Here is a 13,666-nt window from a genome sequence, read left to right on the forward strand (position 1 = left end):
TCTTACAAGGATCTGCTTCTCTTCCTCCACAAGCCTCCTGTAGTAACTCAGATGCATTGGTGAGTCCTGTAGTGTATCTTAAGAAACAGGAGTGGGGAGAAAATTATACAGCTATGCAACCTCAAAAGTACCAAAGATGATACACTCTAGTTATCTACCGCTTTTCCATCGAGCAGAAAGTAGATATGAAGGTGCAAAAAAAAAGAAGCTGAAAGAGTGGGCACCAGCTGGAAGAAGTACAGAAACCTCTACTATTCCCATCAACTACGACTAGCAAATATGTCCTTGCCCATCAATAGAGATGGCACTGCAGGCAATACAAATGGATTCCTGTGGTGGCACAGTGTGAGACTTGCTTCAGAAAGATTTTAGTTATAGGGAATCTAACTCTTCAGGTACGAAGGATAAAGCTAGCTTATTCTACTGTAATTAAATATTGAATGCAAAATTTAAAAATTTTCTTTGTGAATACCAGTATTTGCACCTACCCTACAAATACAGGACAAATTATTCTGAGAACAGGCAAATACCATCTGCTCAGCCACCTACAACATGGAAACAGCAGAGAGACTGAGCAAGTCTGACCTGGTCCAAAAGAAACAGCCATTTTCAGGGGGTTTCTAACTTTAGCAGAGAACACTGCAGGCTTCTAAAATAGCTACAGGGACATATATGAAGAACAATACGCCATGTCATGGCTGGCTGGTGAGAACAAGACAGAGGAGGGCTTGCAATGGAGCAAGTGATGAAGATGGATTGATTTGAGTGATGTTTAAATTTGGTTTATTATGGGGCTGCGGTTGACAATGTTGCAAGCTGCTCACCTCCCAGAGAGATAGGCATGTGGGCCATTCTTTGATTTCATAAATCATCCAGGAACATACCCAGAGCATTGACCTTTTATGGGGAAGGAGCTCAGGGCATTCAGCATAATTTAACACCGGCATGTCGGATGGTGTCCAGCACAGTTTAACACTCCTTAACCTCTGCCTCATTAGACATCTGTCCTGTCATTTATCTTTCTGTTTATTTTCCAAGTGATATATTATTGGTAATAACTAAGGAATGGGCACTGATGTTACTCTCCATGGAGCTGCCATTAGTCAGCTGGAAGTCAGGCCAGCATCAGTCTGAAACTGGTACACAAAACAGCTTTTAAAGGATTTCAGATATTTTCTTTGCCAAGCAATTTCCTCCTGGCATGGGCAGCTAGCACCCCTATTATATGATCTTTTATTTATTTTTACTCTTTCCAGGCCAGATTTTAGGAGTTTTTAATACCAGCAAGTATTATTACTGTTGGTAATAAGACCTGAATTATTATTTTGCAGCAGAAACTTCATCCTGTCTGTGACAACCACGGCTAAATAAGAAGCCAGCAGGGAAATGGCAGGGTCTTCTATTCCAACCACATATACATACATACCTGTACACAGAGACAAATACACGTACACACACACAAACACACAAGCTCACACTCTTTCCTCCCGCCTAGGTCATTGCCATAATGGCAAATATTAAGACTCCGTTATAAATACAAATATTTTAGCACGTCTATAATTGACTGAATATTGGAGGTTTCATTTATGCTGCCTTTCTTTATCAAGCGGCAACTACTTTTCCAATATTTGGTATATTGAGTTACATTCTGGAAGGGGAAAAAAAGCAAAGAAAGCATGGGGCCACAGTGAGGGGAAAATGAAATATTACACATTTTTTCTGTGTTGTGTAACGTATGTGTTGTGATATTGGATGGGAAGTAAATTCCAACAAAGATTCTTCTATGGTACATATGGTACTAAGCATGAATTTGGATTTCTAGCAGATTATAAAGAAGGTACAAGTCCAGAAGGACCCGTAAATTAAAAAAAGGCATTCCAGATTTGTTTATATTGTGGATATTTGTGAGTTAGCTCTATAATAGATATAACACCTTGAGAAAATATTGATCATGTTTTGTTTAACTGAGTAACAATATTTTGCTTTTAAATCCATCATCGCATGAAAGTTATTGAAATTTTGAGCAATAACAAACAATTTTATACGAATAATATTACCACTGAGACACAGATTGAAGTAGTTAAGGAACCCACTGGCTGACCTGAAATGTCCTCTATTTAAACACACACACACACACACACAGAGAAACCTTCAACAAAACAAATCCTAAACAATATCAAATATCCTGAGAAACTGCACGAGACAGGTATCCCTGAAATTTGGATTATGGTGATGAGAAAGCGCAAAGCGATGGGAGGCGAGCCTGCTGCTGGCTCGCGTTGGCTGAGGCAGGCGAGCACAGCCGAGAAGGAATTCAGCGGGTGGGAGGGAGTTCGCTGGGGTACCAGAAGCTTTACTTTCCAGATGTACTTTATTTATAAAGCGCTTAATCCTTTTAAAACTACCTACGTCCCACACAGATTTGGCATTGCTTTATTGCTTAATTAATACCATCATCTCAGTTTTTGTCTAACACCATGGTTAGAGAAAAAAATTACATCTCCACACATGCAAATGCTGCCAGATCTAACATAACACTGTGGAAGCGATTTTGATACCATAAACAAGATGTCTGTTCTTTGACTGCTTTGGTTCACACTCTGCAACTGGGCATTTAGCGGTACTTTTTTGAAAGTTGGAATCATGTAACTGGAGTTTAAAAGCTTGAGGGCTACTGTGAGCTTCTAGACTAAAACTCTTTGGCTACTTCTTCAGCAGTGAAAAACCTGCATATACCAGTCAGCCACAGGATGCCTAGCACCACAGGATGCACTTACAAAAAAGTCAATGTGATCTGAGAATGAATCCAGCAAGGTGTTTCTAGGAGTATGAAAGCCACCAACACAAGGCCCTTGTGAAACCTCAAGTATTGTTGGCCGTTTGGGTCACCCACGTTGACAGAAAGGGAACTCGTACCAGAACAGGTGCAGAAATGGCTGCTGGGATGATCCAAGCAATGGAGAGTTTATTTTACAAGAGGAAATTAAGACAGTGGCTTATTTAGCCAAGCAGATCCAAGCCTGAGAGGGGATACAGTCACTCTTTGTAAATACAGCTGGAGGATAAACACCAGAAAGGGAAAGAGCTTTTTAAGCTTAAAGACAATGAGTTGGCATAAGAACAAAGAGATATAAGCCAGCCATTAAGAAATTCAGGCTGGAAATTAGGTATAGGTTTCCAGCTCCCAGAAAGGTGAATTTCTGGACCTACCACCTTTTTGTAGCAGTGGGGTCAGAATTTGCCACTAGCATGTGGTAGGTTATGAAAGATTTTACATGACAGAGCACGACAGGCCAAGCACACGCTGTGCCTTGGTGCCCTCCTCAGCTCTCCCACCCTGTCCTCGACCGCCAGGATTATGAAGCAGTCCAGAGCATATTTCCAGCCCACGTTTCTGCATTTTCTTCCTTTGGAAACCAGGGCATGAGAGGCACCAGGATGGAAATACTTCATACGTTGTCCGTACTTCAGCGGTGTCCCTGGACAGGAGTCAGGAAGCACTCGCAGCTATCTAGGTATGGGGCTGAGGGATCTTGCAAATCTCTTTCAGTCCTGCAAAATAATTCATCTGAGGTAAAAGCCTTACAACAACAGGGCAATCTGTGCTTTTCCTGTGCTAGCTGGGCAAGGTAAATGTGCCATACACCCTGCTTTACCTCAGTCTACTGAGTCTGGGACAGCCTCAGGCTGGCCTGCCCTGCAGGCTGCCCAGGCCCCAGCTTCCCACCAGGCACGTCTCCAGGGTCGGATCAGCCACTAACCCCTGCAGAAGGAGCCTCCCGAAGTCCGTTTCTGCCCGGTACACACACTGAACTCTGCACTCATTGCCTAATCCTACTTAAGCGCAGCATTTAAATGTTTGTGTGTTTCTCCTAATTAAGTAAGTGCCAAAAGTTTTGAGCTTTCTCCTCAGCAAGGGGAGGCTCAACCCAGCCCAACCTTGACGTAAATCTGATGACACTAGTGATTCAGTCAAGCTACATGGGTCAAATTTGGCCCATTTTTTTTTCCCCCATTAGTAATAAAATGTAAAGCTTTATTTTGAAAGTACGTAATTGATAACATTGTCAACAAAATTCATCATTTCCCCAGCACCATCCTATAATGAAAAGCAACGATGTTAATACAACGCAGGCCATAAACAAAACATTGTTTAGCTCTGTGTTTCTAGTTAAATTTTAAGGCTTTTAATTTTTGTATATTGAAGTAGAAAATGGAGTATACAGAATATTCTAAATCTATAAATGCACCTAATGAGTTGAAAAAAGAAATTTTAGTTTTTACAGTCTTCTGTTATTATTTAAAGTCCCAGACAGAGTTACTATAACATACACAAAATAGATTATGTTTAGCAAAAAATCTAAAGATCAGAATTCCTGTAAACACCAGTGTAACATTTGGGCACAATAAACTCAGCTTCCCTTTCTGTGTTAATGATATTCTGGGTAAATGCCTGCAGATCATTTACTTTGGAAAAAATTTGTATGAAAAAATATGAGGTTTTGTTCGGGTTCTCTCAAGATAAAAAGCGTACTTGCTAGCACTGGGATAGACCCCTGCCACACAATGGCACATGCTGCACAGCCTTGAACCCGAAGAAAACCTCCGTCTGAACCTCCCTCCAGGTTGTGGTGGCAGAGTTTTGAAACCTGATTTGTACCTGTGCCGAGTTATCCTCTGCACTGCAGGGGTGTCGTGGTTTAACCCCAGCCAGCAGCTAAGCACCACGCAGCTGCTCCCTCACTCCCCCCGCCCCACTCCCAGTGCAATGGGGAGGAGAATAGGGAAAGAAGGTAAAACTCGTGGGTTGAGGTAAGAACGGTTTAATAACTAAAGTAAAATATAATACTACCAATAACAATAATGAAATATAATAATAATAATAACAATAGCAATGAAAAGAAATACAACAAAACAAAACAAAACAAAACAAAAAAAACAAAAAGAAGAGGGGGAAAAAAGAAATAAAACCAGTGGTGCACAATGCAATTGCTCACCACCTGCTGACCGATGTCCGAGCAGCGAGCCGCCCCTCCCGGCCAACTCCCCCCCATTTATATACTGAGCATGACATTCTATGGTATGGAATACCCCTTTGGCTGGTTCGGGTCAGCTGCCCCGGCTATGCTCCCTCCCAGCTTCTTGCACACCTGCTTGCTGGCAGAGCACGGGAAACTGAAAAAATCCTTGACTTAAGATAAGCGCTACTTAGCAACAACTAAAACACCAGTGTGTTATCGTCAACATTATTCTCACACTAAATGCAAAACCCAGCACTGTACCGGCTACTAAGAAGAGAGTTAACTCTGTCCCAGCCAAAACCAGGACAAGGGGAAAGAAAGGGGGTGCCACCTCGCCTTGTAACAGTGGTATTTTTAGCTCCCAGCTAGCTCAGGCAGGAATTTGGGGTGGGTGGGAGGTTTGTTTTCTCTTCAGGAGATCAAAGGCCTTGGCCTCGATGTCGCGTGTTTTCTCAGCAGGCTGGGACATTACTGACCGACTGGGGGCCCCACAGAACAGGCACCCAATGTTGGTCTGATGGACATGGCACTCCCGGGATCACCTTCAAAACCTAACACAGACACCTGTACTGCCACCCTGCAAAACACGGCTTTGTAACCTGCACTGGAAAACACACTGAGGATGGGTCCTAGAGACTACATTCTTTTAGCCCTAAAGGTGGACTCGTAGCCTGAGGATGTGGAGATGGCTCCTCATGGAGTCATGTGCCTGCCCTGCCCAGCTCGGCAAGGCTTGTGAGCACTGTGTGGGGAAGGGACTGAGCTGGGAGACCTCTCCAGCCCGCCTTGCTGACAGGCTTCGTAGCCCCCCCCAGCCCAAGACCCCATACCATATGCCACTGTGAAACCCTTGGCATCAGGGTGTGACTTCTCAAACCAGGATAACGCCCAAAGCCAGATCTGCTCGGCTGACGGGCTTCAGCAGCTTCAACAGTGTTTGACAAGAGCCACCAATTTGTGTTTGAATCACACTCCAAAGAAATCTTTGAACAAACATACCAACACTGTGTGGAAACGACCATGAAACTGCATTTGCTGACCGAAAATGCCAGTATCTGAATTTTTCCCAAGAAAAATTGCAATAGTTTTATTTTTTGCAAAAGCATTCTTTTTGTCTGGTTCACGCTATTAATAATCCATGCTATCTCAGCACAAATGACTGACTATGGACATGCTCCTGTTCACATGCTGAGACATCAGGTATAGACTCACTCTGAGACGGTTACACCATGGTGCCACCTGGACCTGCTCCAAACCACATGAGAAAAGGGCAGTGTGATAAGGGTGAATATCATCAGCTTCACAAAGGACCCTACTGTTAAAGTCAGTAGGAAAGATCTTCCAAGAGAGACAGATAGAGATCAGATGTCTTATTTTCCTCTAAACCCACCTCCAAAATTTGTTTACCACCTCAGGTTCTTCATAAGTGATATTCCTTGCACAGCAGCTTTTGTCTCTCATCCCATCACACACATTCCTCTCTTTCAAAGACAACTTTTTAATCCTAAGACACTGCTGCAGAAATGCTGCAGTTTTGTTGTTGTTGCGAAGCTATGAATACAGGGCTGTGAAATTTCCAACATTCATAACAAGTTCATTTGAGTCTTTGACTTTTTTTCTGCCATTTTTAGTTAGACCACCCTGAAATACCTTTAGATGCATCAGTTAAGTTGTTGAAGTTCTCCTGACTTAGTTTCTGTTGGAATTCAGCTTCATTCCAATAGATGGGACAGAAATTTGGAAGGTACATACATTTCCAAGAAACACAGACCCTATCAATTCCCAGTCAAATTTAGGTTCCCAGGTGCCCCAATTACTTTTTGAAACCGGACTTTAGAATCAAAGTCTATTTCTAATTACAAAAGTTATTTTTCCTAATGCCAGTGTATGAAGCAACATCATCTGATACTGATGAGTTGTTCTTTGTCTAAGTAGATTATCATCATTATCATCATACACAACCTTCAGAAATTCATACTCTGAATGAGCTTCCACTGTTTTGTGCAATATTGTCTGTTTCTTCACTTATTCTATAAATCTCCCACCCATATTTAAATAAAATACATGCACAATTCCTGAACAAGGAGGTTTTGTACAACAGTATTTAGTATTAAGACATTAAAGGAACAAGCCTAGACACATGCTGAGCATCATATCATTCCTTGTCCCACCACCATCCATACACTATAGCTGGATAATTTCACTATGGCACCAGAAGGCCCTGCTTTTCATTAACCGAAAAGAAATCTTCTGTCACCCCCCTAAAGTCAGAAATACTGTTGCCTTTTCTCCTGCACAGGATATGGTACAGCTCTTTCTGAAATCTTCAGACTTGCTGACAGAGCAAAAAGCAAGGAGCCAGATAACTCCCTTCCCCCTCCAAAAAAAGGCTGTTGAGCATACCTAACAGCCCAGAGCTTGCCAATTTTTCTTCCCTCTTAGCACAACATCTCTAACAAATGTACATGTCATATCTTTTTTAAAAATTCACATGGAAAAAAATTTAAACCAAATGTCACATGTTCAAATGGCATTTCAGTTATACAAAAAAGTTGTCTTCTTTTAGGTTACAAGATGGTGGTTTACAAGAAGTAGGGCTGTATGGTGAAGATATTAAAGCACTGAATTACAGGTCAATGTCTGAGGGAGTTGATATTAATATAGCCAAAAAAAGAAACTGTGCTTTCAGTTGAGGTTTGGAATAAGTGGTGAGGCAGTGAAGCAGAGATACAAGGCGGCTGTTTTGGATGGCAGGAGCTTAAGAGAAGGTGATTCTCAAACCAGTGGTGTTTGGAAAGGACCGAGAAATCAAGACGTAGCCAACCTAAAAGAGCAAGAGCAATGGCAAGGAGATAAAGGTAGGAAGGACTTTCTGAGAAAGAATGGTAGAAATTCAGGGAGGACTTTCAAAATAGTACAGAAACATGTAATAACATTGTAAACATATTAAAGAGTTTTAAAGAAGAAAACAGGTCCATAATCCTGATGTCTCTCTGTTGATAACTGACGTGCAGTAACAAAGGTCACAGACTCACTGTTTCCAACAAAGGGCACCATTCCACACTATAAAGTCCAATTTCTGGAATATTGGATGAAAGATTATTTTTGGAAACATAAACTGGGAAATCATTGAGGTCTCTTTTGTACACTGATTTACCAGCTTTTCCAAAGAGCAATATAAGAAGCGTTTATGAGTTCCTATCAAATATGGCTTCATTTATTTGTCAGAAAGTTCACAGAAAGTACAGGAAGTGAGCTACTTTATTGCTTACATCAAGAGTGGGGGCTGGGAGCAAATCTGTCCCCACATCCTTCTGCAATAGCTGTATTGTCTGAAAAGAGAAAGTGGGGGGGAAGGGGGGAAGCAAGAGAAAATGAGGAAGAAGAGAAGAGAAGAGAAGAGAAGAGAAGAGAAGAGAAGAGAAGAGAAGAGAAGAGAAGAGAAGAGAGAAGAGGAAGAGGAAGAGGAGAAAAGAAAAGAAAAGAAAAGAAAAGAAAAGAAAAGAAAAGAAAAGAAAAGAAAAGAAAAGAAAAGAAAAGAAAAGAAAAGAAAAGAAAAGAAAAGAAAAGAAAAGAAAAGAAAAGAAAAGAAAAGAAAAGAAAAGAAAAGGAAAAGAGAAATACAAATTGGCGTTTCTGTGTAAACACATTGCACTTGGAAAAGCCTTCCTCATTAGCTTTCAGACATTAAAAGAATCTGTGTTCCTTGTTAAAAGAATAAATCTTGGCAAACTACCATTGTGACAGAATGGGATGTATCTGTGTCAAATTATGAACCCTGTGTTGTATTAAGAGTGCAAACAAGCCAGGACATGCCCAATTACAACCTATTACACTGATTTCATATGGCTGCCGGACCTAAAAAGGCTTTTCGCACCTCAATAAAAGGCTAATGCCCGTAAAGCCTACATCCCCTTGATTTGGGTATGCCTATAGGAGCGGGTGCAAAGCGACACAAGTGAACTCTGCCCGTATTCGGAGCTAGCCGGAGAGGAGCCAGCTCTGGTACAGAAGCCACGTAGGATATGTCTACACAGTCGATTGCAGGCAGATGTGAGCTCCCTTCGCCAGCAGTCTGAACTAGCAGGCAGAGTTGTAGCCATGTTTACTGTGGCACAGAGTCATTTTTGAAAGAAACAGAAAACAAAAAACAACAGCATTTTAGGTCCTGGTCCTGCCTTCCTCATAAAGCTCTGGGTTTGGGCCTCTCCTTGCCTATACAATTTGCATTGTACTGCCAGACAGGGCTTATTAGTTCAGGCTCAGTGCTTTCCTAACTGCAGTTTTGCAGTCTCCAGACCATATGTGCAACAAACGCTGCCTGCAAAAGACACGCACTCATACATTAGTACACCACCAATCTTAAACTAGCTAAGCAAAGCCACTCTGCAGCTTCCAAAATAAAACTAGCCTGGTCTAGCAAGATTGGGAGAAGAATGCAGATTTTTGCATCTATCCAGATATGCCCAGAAATGCCCACCTTTGGCTTGCTGTCGCTGCTCCGCTTACGTGGAATAAGAGTGCAAACACTGCATAGGGGGAAATCCTACGGAAAAGCAGGATTTTGATCATTGACAGCACAGTGTCACCACTGAATTTGAAGATTTGTAAAGGAAAGGGACCAGGAGGCTTGTGGGCTCTCTTGTCTGAAAATTACTGCTGGTTACATTAGTGTTTCATTGAGCCTCAGCTACGGACTAGGAACCCCATTGCACCCAGTGCTGTGCCACATACTTCCAATGAGATTATGAACGAATTAAAGCAGACAGGGGAGCGCTAGGAGGTTAAAGACATTTTTGATCAGCAGGGTAGGCAGTGGCCTGAGCACATCAGTAGCCCTGTCATATCTACATATTAGGGAAAGAATGAGCTTAGGTTTGAGGGCTCTGAGTCTCAGGACTTGTTTATAACATGATATATAACACTCCCAAGTGCTGTAAAAGTGAATGATTCACTTTATGTATTAAATTTCTTTGCTGAGCCCAGCAAAAGAGTTAAACAAGAAGCTATAGCTACACAATGTCTGGTGCAGAGGTGTGGGATGTGGCACGTGTAAGTAGTGGGTAAGTAAGTAACTAATGTGTAAGCAAGTAATTAACGGAAGTCTGAAATATCTCTGTAACACTGTCAGGGTTTTTTTAAATCTTGATTCACACTACTTGAAACCTCCTGTAGGAATGTGCTAGCTTTAAAGAGTGTGGAGTTAGGGGGGTTTCCCAGGTGCATGAGACTGAAAAGCAAGACAAACATTCATGACCATCCTGTACTAAGTAAAACCTTGTTATTGGGACAGTGACCCAGCAGTAATTCAAATTACTGCTCTGGCTGAGCCAGGGACTAACTTCCGATGGAGTCTCTTGTGAGAGAAGTGTTGGGATGACTCAGTCACTTTCTCCCCTCCAGAATTCTGACCTGTGTTCATGGCATGTCAATACAGAACAGGAAAACATAAATCCTAAGATTTTTAAAGCAGAGGGAGAAGGAGAAGAGGGAGAGGGAGTGTCTCCTACCCCACTCCAGAACTCGGACACCAATTTCCACAGATGGCTGTCTGTGTGTCCATCTAGGAAGTACAGCTAGTAAGAGGCTGATGTGCCCAAGCCACATACTGGAAGCAATGCTGAATAATAACCAGATCCTCTGTTGGATGGGATGTAGTGTCAACATGAGACAGGTGACCATGGAGATAGGCACTCAGCTGGACTTTAAATATCATTACTTAACTTTCATATTTTTGCTTCTTTTTAAGGAAGCATTTCACAACCAATGCCTGTCTCCTGCCAGCTTCCTCTAGATAGCCTCATTAACTGCACATAGCTATACTAAGCAATTCATTTTTCTGCTGTCTAGATCTAGGTTAGATAAACTGCAACAAGCATCCATTTCCAGAGCTGGGAGGAGTTTGGAGGCAGCATCCTCGGTTCCCTAAGAGAGGTAACACACTGCACTACTCAGTAACCCATGACACTGAAAAACAAGGAGCATTGCCGGAAACCTTAAAAAAGAAGCTAGAAATACTAAATGCAAACCATGACATAATACTGTGAGGATGGACGATTGTTAAGTGGGAACTCCAGCATAAGTGCAGACATTTGTTCACCCCATTCTCTTGAGCAGAAAGTCAATACATAGCCAGAACCTTCTTACGGTCTTACTGTTCCTCAGGAGTAACACTTAAAAAATTTTCCCACCCTGGCAACAAAAGGTACATAAAAGTCAGGTGATAAATGTCAAGCAGCATCCAAAGAAGATCAAAATTAAGGTATCCATGAATAAGCGTCCGAGAGAAATATCTTGGCCTCTCTCTGGGAGAGTAAAACTACAGAGTAAAGCTGTGTGTATGTGTGTGCATGCTATATGGCTTATTTAATGAAGGTCTGTAAGCTCAAATTATCTTATATAATGAAATCAATAAAAGATAGTATAGAAATTATGACAGAAAGTTATGACGATGTGAATAACCTTATATGTTATTAATATCTGGAATAACTTTGTTCAATTCTGGCCCCTTTATACCAGAATAATAGAGTGAAAACAGAAATCCAGAGATGGGTGTTAATTATTAAACACACAGGATAATTCCCATGCAATGACACAGTGAAAAAATTAAGACTGAAAGCAAGGACAAAGAGGAAACAATGAATGGTGCATATTAGTGGTTTTTGTTTACATCTAAGTAAAGCTGTAGCTGAGGATAAGATCTCCATTTCTGGATGCCCTGTTTAGTATTGCAAAACTGCTGTTCTGAATCACAGTAAGAGCTGAAAATTTCCAACTTGTTTATAAATGAGCATTCTGAAAATACAATTTGATCCAGGCGCATCAGAATATTTCATCTGAGACTCTAAAAACATAATAATACAAAATCAAATAATGTTGAAATGAAAAAAGATTTCAAAATGAAATGCAAGATGGGATCTTTTGTGTTTCTGGAACATTTTTTCCAATTTTCTTTTGTAACAAAATTATAGTGAATCTGACAGTTTTATAAAGCAATTTTCATTCCAGCAAAAATACATTCTCTACTTGAATTTGGTTTTATTAATAGAGCTGTGGCCAACTATATTCCTACTACTCATTCATTTGAAAAAAAATAAAAGAAAGAAGGATATCCAACAAAATTATCAGGCAAAATATTTAACACCAATAAAGGCAAGTACAGCCATAAAATACAGCTGAATCCAGAGTCTTCATAGGAATCAAAAACAGATGAGAGATTTAAAATGAGTAATGAGCATAGGCAGAGTTGCAGTAGAAAACATTTACAAAAAGAAAGATACCATCTAGTGCATATGTCAAACGTTAACTGATTAGGGAGAAACTTTCTCTACAAGCAAGTTATTCCTGACTGCCTGCTATGGTATTTTATGCACTTTCCTGTGAAGTTTCTGGTGCCCCTCAGAGACAGCTAGCATATGAACGGACAGATGGCTGGCCTGCTGCTGTTTGGCCCTATCTCTGTTACTGTGCATCCTAAAAGAAGTAGGGGAGATGTTTTGCAGGTTTCATTGCTGGAAGATCCATTTCCCACTGTCCTGGTTCCAGCTGGGACAGAGTTAACTCTCTTCTTAGTAGCCGGTACAGTGCTGTGTTTTGCATTTAGTGTGAGAATGATGTTGATGATAACACACTGGTGTTTTAGTTGTTGCTAAGTAGCGCTTATCTTAAGTCAAGGATTTTTTCAGTTTCCCATGCTCTGCCAGCAAGCAGGTGTGCAAGAAGCTGGGAGGGAGCACAGCCAGGACAGCTGACCCGAACTAGCCAAAGGGGTATTCCATACCATAGAATGTCATGCTCAGTATATAAATGGGGGGGAGTTGGCCGGGAGGGGCAGATCGCTGCTCGGGCATCGGTCAGCAGGTGGTGAGCAATTGCATTGTGCATCACTTGTCTTTTCTTGGGTTTCATTTCTCTCTTTTTTTTTTGTTATATTCCTTTTCATTACTATTATTATTATTATTATTATAATATTTCAATTATTATTAGTTGGTATTAGATTTTATTTTACTTTAGTTATTAAACTGCTCTTATCTCAACCCACGAGTTTTGCTTTTTTTTTCCCAATCCTCCTCCTCATCCCACTGGGAGCGGGGAGGGGTGAGTAGCTGCATGGTGCCTAGTTGCTGGCTGCGGTTAAACCATGACACCCCCACACCCTCTGTCCCCAAACCTTTGCATCTGCTGTTTCAGAATCATTCAAAATTTGGCTCACAATCCAACAACTCATTCGTCCATAATCACACTGCTTGGAAAGACCTCTTTTGGAGATAGTTTTCACTGAACCACTTCCAGAGCTCCCCCGTTTCCTCTGTTAACATAGGTCTAGCCATTTCTTTGTACTTTCTTTACGGTGTTTACTTATTCAGATGACTTTTATGTCACGGCTTGCAAGTCTGCTCGTTCCTTTCAGCAGCATTTCCTCCTCTTGTTTAAAACTTGCTGAGTGCCTTCTTACATTTATGAGGGAGCCCATCTACAGTTCAACCAGAACACTAAATATATTATATGTTCTGTTTATTACATGCCCTGGAGAACTGTATTTAACAGTGCAGATAAAAAAAATTGGCTATACTGTTCTTTAAAGGAAAGAATTAAGGGGGAAGCTCACAAAAGTGCAATTCTTACAGCCAGTCAGGCAGACGCAT

The sequence above is a fragment of the Gymnogyps californianus genome, chromosome 3 (assembly GCF_018139145.2).
Source record: "Gymnogyps californianus isolate 813 chromosome 3, ASM1813914v2, whole genome shotgun sequence".
Taxonomy (NCBI): Eukaryota; Metazoa; Chordata; class Aves; order Accipitriformes; family Cathartidae; genus Gymnogyps; species Gymnogyps californianus.